We start from the raw sequence: 8,810 nt of genomic DNA, 5'->3' as shown, positions 1-8,810 counted from the left end.
CAGGAGATGGGGGGTATCTGGGATACACGTCTCTCCTCTTGTTGGGAGAAACTGAAAAGTCGCATTGCTTCTACCAGCACTAGGGTAGAATCTATTTCTCTGCTGCCTGAATCTGGGCTGGCCTAGTAGCTTGCTTTGCTGATTTAATGTGTAGGAAGCCAAGTTGTATCATTTCTGAGCGTGTTTGCTTCTGCTGTCTTTTTTTAGAACCCTACCAGGTTACCAGTGAAACAACAATGAAATGTCATTGAACTCTGAATTGCAATATGGGGGTGAACACACGGTTCGAACCTGGCTACTTCAGGTAGAGAATCAAACTTACATGATATTGTGTTGCTTCAATAACTTAAGGAAAACTCAATATCTCTCTCATGAAGTTGTGAAGCCGTCATCAGTTTTCACCCAATATCCATGAAGCACTAAGTTTCCTGAGAAATGACAAATAGCTAAGTGGGCAACCTTCTTGCTTGGATTATTGCAGACTTAATTGCTCTGCTTTACTAATTGATCCCAGATTCTTTATGGAGGTGGCTATTACTGGGTGACTTGTAATCAAGCAAGCTTTGAATTATGGGCATAAGGTATTTCACCATAAACTGGACAAATTCACAGAGAGCGTGCATCTCTGAGACCCTAAGGAGAAGATGGAGTCTTGTAAACTATACCAGTGACACAAGACAGGATGGAAGTCTCAGAGGCTGAAAAAAATCAGCAGGCAGAACAGAGGTTTCTGGAGGTGGTTCATGATCTCAGAGACACACAGTCCATGTAGAATGACCTTACTTCCCAAGAACAAGTGATTCAGAGTACAGTGCAAGGATTCTCATGGCTTCGGCTTCCCATTCCAATTGGAAGGCAACCTGTGGTCAAAGAATGTCGCCTGCCATGTCAGTAAACAAAGGATATTGGGGCCATCTAGCCCTCAGCCACTGCAGCTGCCCTGACTGTGCACCCTGAAGGGATTCAGGGTGGAAAAAACCAGGACACTGGCCCTCAACAGCTAAGGTGCATATCAAAGGAATGATCTCAGTGAACCCAGACTCGTGCATCTTCCTGTACATAGAAAAGTGCTAAATTCATTAACTTGAAATAGCCAGATTTTTTTTTCAATTAACAGTAATCTTTTGATGTTCTGCCTGGTTTTTGTTGTAAAAATTCCTGTACACCCCGGCTTCTCCCTCACCTCTTTGGAGCAGTCCCTCAGAGCTCTCTGAAAGGCTATCTCCCAGGCCTTGAGAGGTTATCTCCTGGGCCTAAGTCCTCAGTAAGTTTGCCAAATAAAACATGATTCTCAACTTTTAGGCTGTGCATTTTTTTTTTCAGTCGGCAAACCACAACAAATCAACTGGGAGAAGTGACAGGAAGATGTTTGACAAAGGAGAAGAAAGGTCCAAGTGGCTAATGATGGCTGAAGAATCTTGATATTCCCACACTAAGATGAAGTATAAAGAGATGAGTCTTCTGTGGCTCTCCAGGAGCAACATAGAGGATGGAGAGTCAATCCCAGAAAATGCAGTGGACTTTGAGAGCTGCAAATAACGCCACAGCTTCTGAAGTCAGGCCCAACAAACAAGAACCTGGTGGTGGAAATAATCAGGTTCCCCTATTCTAATCAGCAAACGTCCCAACCACAACTTACTGTCCAAGTCCACACCTTCCTGTCAGCCTGGATCTCAGACTGTGGCTACATTTACAAAGGTGACTTCATCAGCCTGAGATGGGTCACAAACAGGAGGGCTGCTTACCGCCGGCAATTCACAAACCCTGCCATGAATGGGCAGCTAAAAGGCTGCCTCCTTGGTAATGTTCTGTTTCTTGAACTGGGTGTTGGTTACACAGGTATATTCAGGTTTTAAAAATTCACCAAGCTGGGGCTTCCCTGGTGGCGCAGTGGTTGAGAGTCCGCCTGTCGATGCAGGGGACACGGGTTCGTGCCTCGGTCCGGGAAGATCCCACATGCCGCAGAGCGGCTGGGCCCACGAGCCATGGCCGCTGATCCTGCGCGTCCGGAGCCTGTGCTCTGCTACGGGAGAGGCCACAACAGTGAGAGGCCCGCATACCAAAAAAAAAAAAATTCATCAAGCATGTATACTCATGATACATGCACCATTTCTATATATTAATACATCAATAAAAAGTTTAAAAGAAAAAATGACTACTCCCTAGATGCTTCGAATACTGGGGGTTTGGACATATCTCTGACTTTGCTTGTAACTGTGAGATGGTATTTTCCAGAGAAACAAACATTCCTTTCCCCATTATCTGTGGTCACAACCCTAGGAATAAAAAAAGAAATCATGCTGACACTTCCCCAGCAGAGCCTGACAAAGGCAGGGGAAGTGCAGTGACACTGACCAGGGAAGGAGATAAGGTTTCCTGCTGGACTGTGAATAGAAGCCCTGCGAGGAACAAAAGGAGTCTGGACTTCCTTGAAACAGAGGGTGACATAGATTTCATTTGGATGTCACCAGAAAAACTCCATGATCACTTATTGTGAGAAGAGCAGTCACAGAGACAAAATTTTTACATTTTGGAGGATGGGTTATAAAACGCCCCAGTCCTCCACCTGAGTCTTTCAGCTGTTGTGTCTCTTTTTGCTTTTAAACTATTACCACACTTACACAGGCCACTTCACATTTGACCCTGTGCTCACAGTACATGTGGAAGTTTTCCCCCGCAGCAAGTAATTCTCTGCCACATCAGCTGGGTGTCCATGAATTCAGCTCAATTCTGGTAGGGCAGAGGGATTGAAATGGAGAAGTAAATGGGTAGAGAAAAACCAGAAACAGCGAAGGCTTTTAAGTTTAGCTTTGAATCTACTTCTCACCCCAACTGACCTTAGAAATTCTTGATTTATTTGTGTAACAGTCATAAAATCACTCTGTGGGGTAGTGTGAAAAATGTGTTTCTGCCACTCATAAACCAGGGTCTGAATCTTAGCTATGCTAATTACTGGCTGAGATAAGGTGGCTTAGATGGGTCCTTCAGTTCTCGGCAGGGTTGAATTGGATACCTGCACCTACTCTTGTTCCGTTCTCCTCTCTTATTGGCTGATGCCTGTGTTGAATCAGGTGTCAAATATTTTGAATATTACCTCTGCTTCTCTGAGCTTCCTTTTCCTCATGGATAATAGGGGGCTAGTGACACATTATTTGCTAGTTACTGAAAAGAAAAAAATGAGATAATGCAGTGCTTCTCAGACTTTAGTGTTCATTAATGAGACCCCCTCTTACAGCTACCTGGAGATCTTGTTAAAATGCAGAATTTGATTCAGTAAGTTTGGGTTGGGGCCTGAGATTCTGCCTTTATTACACTTTCTTACAAGTTTTCTGCTGCTCCAAAGACCTCACTTTAAGTAGCAAGGAGATAATGTTTGTAAAGCAACTGGTACATAATAGAAGATGAGAAATTATTGCTAGTCATTATTTTCAATTATTATCATCAAACTCATAAATGTAAATTGCTTCCATTTATATTTAATTATCATGTAACACAATAATCATAAGTTATTAAGTTATGCACGCTAACTTTTCTTATAAACTTGGCTTAATTTCAGCAATGGTCTCTGTCCATATGTGTTTATTCTTTATATTACATGGCTCATTTATACACAATCTTAAAAACCACAGAGAAAATGACACGAAAATCACTTCAACTTATAATTTTTTTATTCTCTCTCTCTCCATTTTAGTATATAAAGAAGAAACTATAATTTATTAAACTGCAAGAGATATTCCTAGTTTCACCCAATCAAAAAATATTATTGTCACTAGTAATACTTGTTAGCTTCATCCAGTAACAAAATATTACGCTCAATAAAGATACCAATTATTATGTGTATGGAGAAGAAAAAAAACAAATAATAATAATAATTTGGTTCACCAAATTATCTGAAAATGGTGTTGTCTTTCGAGATCACAGCCTTATACAGAAGTTCTTTCTCCATTTTTTCTCTTTCTTTAATATAGCTGTATACTCTTAAACTTTGCATAAGTCCTATGTTTGACCTTTGTAATTAAAAAATTAAAGGAAAAATATTTATTATTTTGGGTCCTTGTTTACTCTGACTTTCCAGAACACTAGCATCTTTGTAAAATAGAGAAAATTTCCTTCAGAGTGAAGTACTTTCCCTTACTGTCAAACATTTTTACAGAACAATGAAGGACATGTTTTTCCTAAGGCCTAGTTACTCCTTGGCAGTAAATTCGGCATTCAAGTATACAACTATTAATTGTGCCGGGAGTCCAACTCTTCTAAGACTTTAATACTTTGGTTTAAGAGCTGAAAGGGTTAATATAATTCCATGAGTAGAATCCACTCAGAGTAGACATGTGGTAGAACAATGTGAGAGTTAAATTTTTGTGAATTTTATTTTCTCATCTATACAAGGGAACTTAAAAATCATCAAGCCAATCAAAATGGAAATGTGTTGTTTGTTATTTAGGGTATTACCAAATCATAGAATCTTTGACCTGGATGGGATTTTCAGGCATCATCTGTCCCAGTCTCATTTTTAGGAAAAGGAACTGAAATCTCCAAGGGTTAAATGAGTCTGATTTGTAGTGAGGTTGTTAGAATGAATGCCATGGGAGAATAATGCATTGGTTTAAATTAAACTTCTATAAACAGATCTCAGCATTTTGCTCCTTGGTGTACAAAATTACTTCCAATACAAGCTTCAGAATTATCTTGTGAGTTTCAAAGTGCTGGAGGTAAAGTTTTACATTTGTTATGTAACCTTCTGAGTCTTTTGCGATAAAACACTGAGGGCCCCTCCCAAACTTTAGCACAGTAAATGGCTTTTCCTTAAAATATCCATAAAGCTAATCATTTTAGTAATTGTTCCTACAGTTTTAAAATTCCTGTCTATTCCCAAGTGTGCAAACCCCGCAATGCTGTAGATTTGGAGTTAAGATCTGAAGATCACATGAAGACCATTGGCTGTAAATGAGGGTCATAGAAGGTAGAAATCACAGCTTAAGATCAGAAGTTATTTTTCTGTTTTAGATTTTCAACTGAAAACAAGAAAATGCTGTAAGAAATATGTCTCTTCAAGTAGGATGTGTAGGCCTTCTAATACCCAAACACAGTTTTGGCACAGATGGAGAATGTATAAATGATTCAGTGTTGGTCTTATAAAATTTGGTCCAAAATGCCTGACTTCTAAGTTAATGCTCTTTGGGTGGTAATTCCTGTAAGATAGGAATGATCAAAAGCAAATTCAATGTTGAAAACAGGTATGGTTCCTGAATTTGGATGAGAAAATATATTCATGCATATTGAAAACAGGAAGGAATACAGTTGTGATGAGGGTAAAAGTCTAAGAGGTTGAGTGTCAAAGAGTTCTCCTAGGATGCCTCTACACTGTCAACACCTGGGGTTGCCTTTTAAAGATCACCATGTCTCGGGGCCTGGCATATAGTGATAACTAGACTTTGGTCCCAAACAGCTGCATTTCTGATTTATCTACAGCCATTATTCATATCCATTCTCTCATTCTCTTTAAAAATAAGATTTTTGGCCCTTCTCCCTCCCAACTGTTTGCCTGATATATCCTCTTTTATGGTAGAATTTTTCAGAAAAAAAAATCAGATCTAGTCAGGAAAAAGTGATATTTCAATGGTTTACATTATATGCTATTTAGCCCTTTGTTATATACACTGGAGTTTTTTTTTAAAAAGCATGCACGCATGCATGCACACACACACACACACACACAGTAATGAGGAAGAACTCAGTGAAAATGTGTAGAACTACTCAATTCCTTAAAATTTTTTTCCATTGGGAAAAAAAAGAATGGACAAAAAAATCAAATTTAACCATTATACCTTGAGTACAACTGTTCCCAGATTTTTATGAAGGGGTATTCAGTTTTGCAAAATGATGACAAAAATTATCTGTTCTCTATGTCGACTTTCATCCAGGTGAAATTTTATCAAATAGTGAAATCAGCTCTAATCCTGGTTGTTATGGGAGTTTGAATCTGAAAGGAAAAAAAAAAGTCATTTTTTTTATGAAGTAGAAAGCCCAAATTAATACTAAGGTTTATTATTCATAAACTAGGCTAGGAGACAGTAGAGCAGAAGTCGCAATATTACTCTTCTGGTTGGTTAGCCATCCAGCTGAGGCTCCTGGCACAACTATTTCCGTCCTTTAAGTAATATTACAGGTGATGTCCTGAAGTTTTAATGAAAATACACTCTCTAGTTTGAATCTCTCATGGAAACAATGAGGACCAAAGTTTGGCAAGAGGCCATGGCCTCCCTCTTGAAGGACTCTGGAGGATTATCAAATGTGTCTTATCTGCAGGAAGCTGTCACCCAACAAACGGAATCTAGTTTTTTTGTTTGTTTGTTTGTTTGTTTTGCGGTACATGGGTCTCTCACTGCTGTGGCCTCTCCCGTTGCGGAGCACAGGCTCCGGACGCACAGGCTCAGCGGCCATGGCTCACAGGCCCAGCCGCTCCACGGCACGTGGGATCTTCCCGGACCGGGGCACGAACCCGTGTTCCCTGCATCGGCAGGTGGACTCTCAACCACTGCGCCACCAGGGAAGCCCCGGAATCTAGTTTGAACAACTCCTGAGGACCCTGTATTTTAATGGGACAAACATTGCTAGATTCATTTCACCACATTTCTTTTAAAACCTTATGATGATGAAGCCTTAGAAAGTGAATTTCTCAACTGTGGTACCTACATGATTGTCTCCATTCAACCTCCACTCTTACTCATGATTCGGAATCTGGGATGTGGAGAGGCTGGGAGGAAAAGGAGCCTGAGTTAGGGGTAGAGAGGGAGAGGAGAGGGCCTGGAATCATGCCAGAAAGGAAGCATGTGGAAGCACTTTGCCTGTCTTCCTCAGGATGCCTGTGGACTGCCTGCTCACGAGGCACAGCTGAGGTCCATGGGAGCCTGATTACTGAGCGACACATTCAGCTCATCTTTAGAGACAGGTTGGATTTGCCCTTTCCCAAGCCTAAAGCTGGGAAATGTCCTTACCTTAGCCTCTTTCATACTCTTAATATTACTTCCAGACAAAGGAAGAAATACTGAATATGACTCTCTTTTTCCCAAACTCAACTCTCAGTGGCCTTGTCTTACACCTTACCAGTCTCGTTTTCTCCGTTTTCCCCCTTTTCCCTCAGACACTTGCACCCTCAAGCCATGTGAAATTAATTTCGGATCAGTCACGTTAGGTACTAGTCTTCACGTTTCATTAAATTTTTTTCAACTCATTTCCTTATTTTTCCCTGAAGATAAATCACTAAACAAAATGCTCTTTTGTGAGCAGTAAAAATCATTTGGTTGGCGGATAGTCAGCTTTTGCTTGCCATTGATGTTACGTGGCTTAGATGCGTACTAGAAGCAATGCAGTGCTTTACGGACCAGTAATGCCTTTATTTCATGACAGTGTTGTACAGAGAGTCCAGCTTCCCTTTTACAGTCAGAATGATGGGCAGTAGAGATAAGAAGATGTGTCCTTGAGTTTTAGAGACTCTCCCTTCTCCAACATTTCATGAGGTAAATGAAAATGATGTCTTGTTCCATTTTCCACTGACCATCCCCCTGTCCTTCCCATAGATTTTAATGGAAATAATCTTCTTGCTTAATCGTCAATAAACTCTGAAAGAAATGTCTATGCTCTGTCCAACACTTTAATTTATGGGATCATTACTAGATTGGTCCTGAGACACTCTGGGAACACTTCAAAGTTTTAATAGCAGCAATTATGTGGTGCATTTGTATAGCACTCTGTAATTTTTATAGAAATTTCAGAAAAGGAAAATATCAGTTAGATCTAAAGCTTCCAATCTATACGAATGACTTGACTTTCCACCTTATTGCTGTTGGCTGATAAATGTCTCCTTGCTCTTTTGACATCACACTAAAATGGCATATCCTTGTGAAACATTAAGTAATTATTCTTCTCACATGGAAAGAAACAGACAGGGTAAATGTCATTTTGTGTTAACTCAAAAGACCTTTTAGAAGACATGTTCAAAAGATTTTAGGAGACCTTAAAGCAACAGTATTGGTATTTCCATGTCAAATATATTTACTTTAATAACTCAGATTAAAGACATTGTTTACTTCCTAGTTTCTGTTTAGATTTTTTTTAGGTTGATTGTATGTGCAAACTACATTGTATTCTAGGCTTTTCTTCTTGTGGAAAATTTTTGAAAACACAGAAATAAAGTGAAAAAATATAACAAACAGTCATGATTTCACCACTCAGTATTGATATTTATAACATTTTTGCCATAAAAAGATAATGTTGAAGTTCTCTTTGGAATTCACTGACATTCCAAAATGTGTTTGTGGAAGTGGAATTGTAGAAGTGGGACCTTCTCATGGTGTCAGTCTATTTTTCTGAAGTACAATGCCTGTTGTGATTAAGGGCTGAAATGTACCAAACAGTCAAACTCCGATAAGTCTGTCTTCTCCAGCGTATTGCTCACATGCTGTTGGCAGTTTACTCTCACCATGTCTACCAGAAAAATTAATACTCCGATATAATCAAATGGTGTAAATAGCCTCTAAAGATTACTATTGGGTTCTTCATCCACAATGATTTCATTTCTGAACTTGTAAAAAAAATTTTTATTACTTTGGAGAGGTTTGCCACTGCTAAAAATTCTATGGACTATGTTCTCGTATAATGAGAAAAATATACATGATTCCTATCCTATAATGCCAGTGAAGCAATATAGAGGCCATAAATACATTTCCCCCTCTAAGAAAACACTCAGCAACTCCTTTTTAAAAAGGAAGTGGGCTTATTTCTAAATTACTTTAAAGAATGAGTGTTTA

Source organism: Mesoplodon densirostris, chromosome 1 (assembly GCF_025265405.1).
Source record: "Mesoplodon densirostris isolate mMesDen1 chromosome 1, mMesDen1 primary haplotype, whole genome shotgun sequence".
Lineage (NCBI taxonomy): Eukaryota > Metazoa > Chordata > Mammalia > Artiodactyla > Ziphiidae > Mesoplodon > Mesoplodon densirostris.
Note: the sequence above shows the minus strand (reverse complement) of the source record.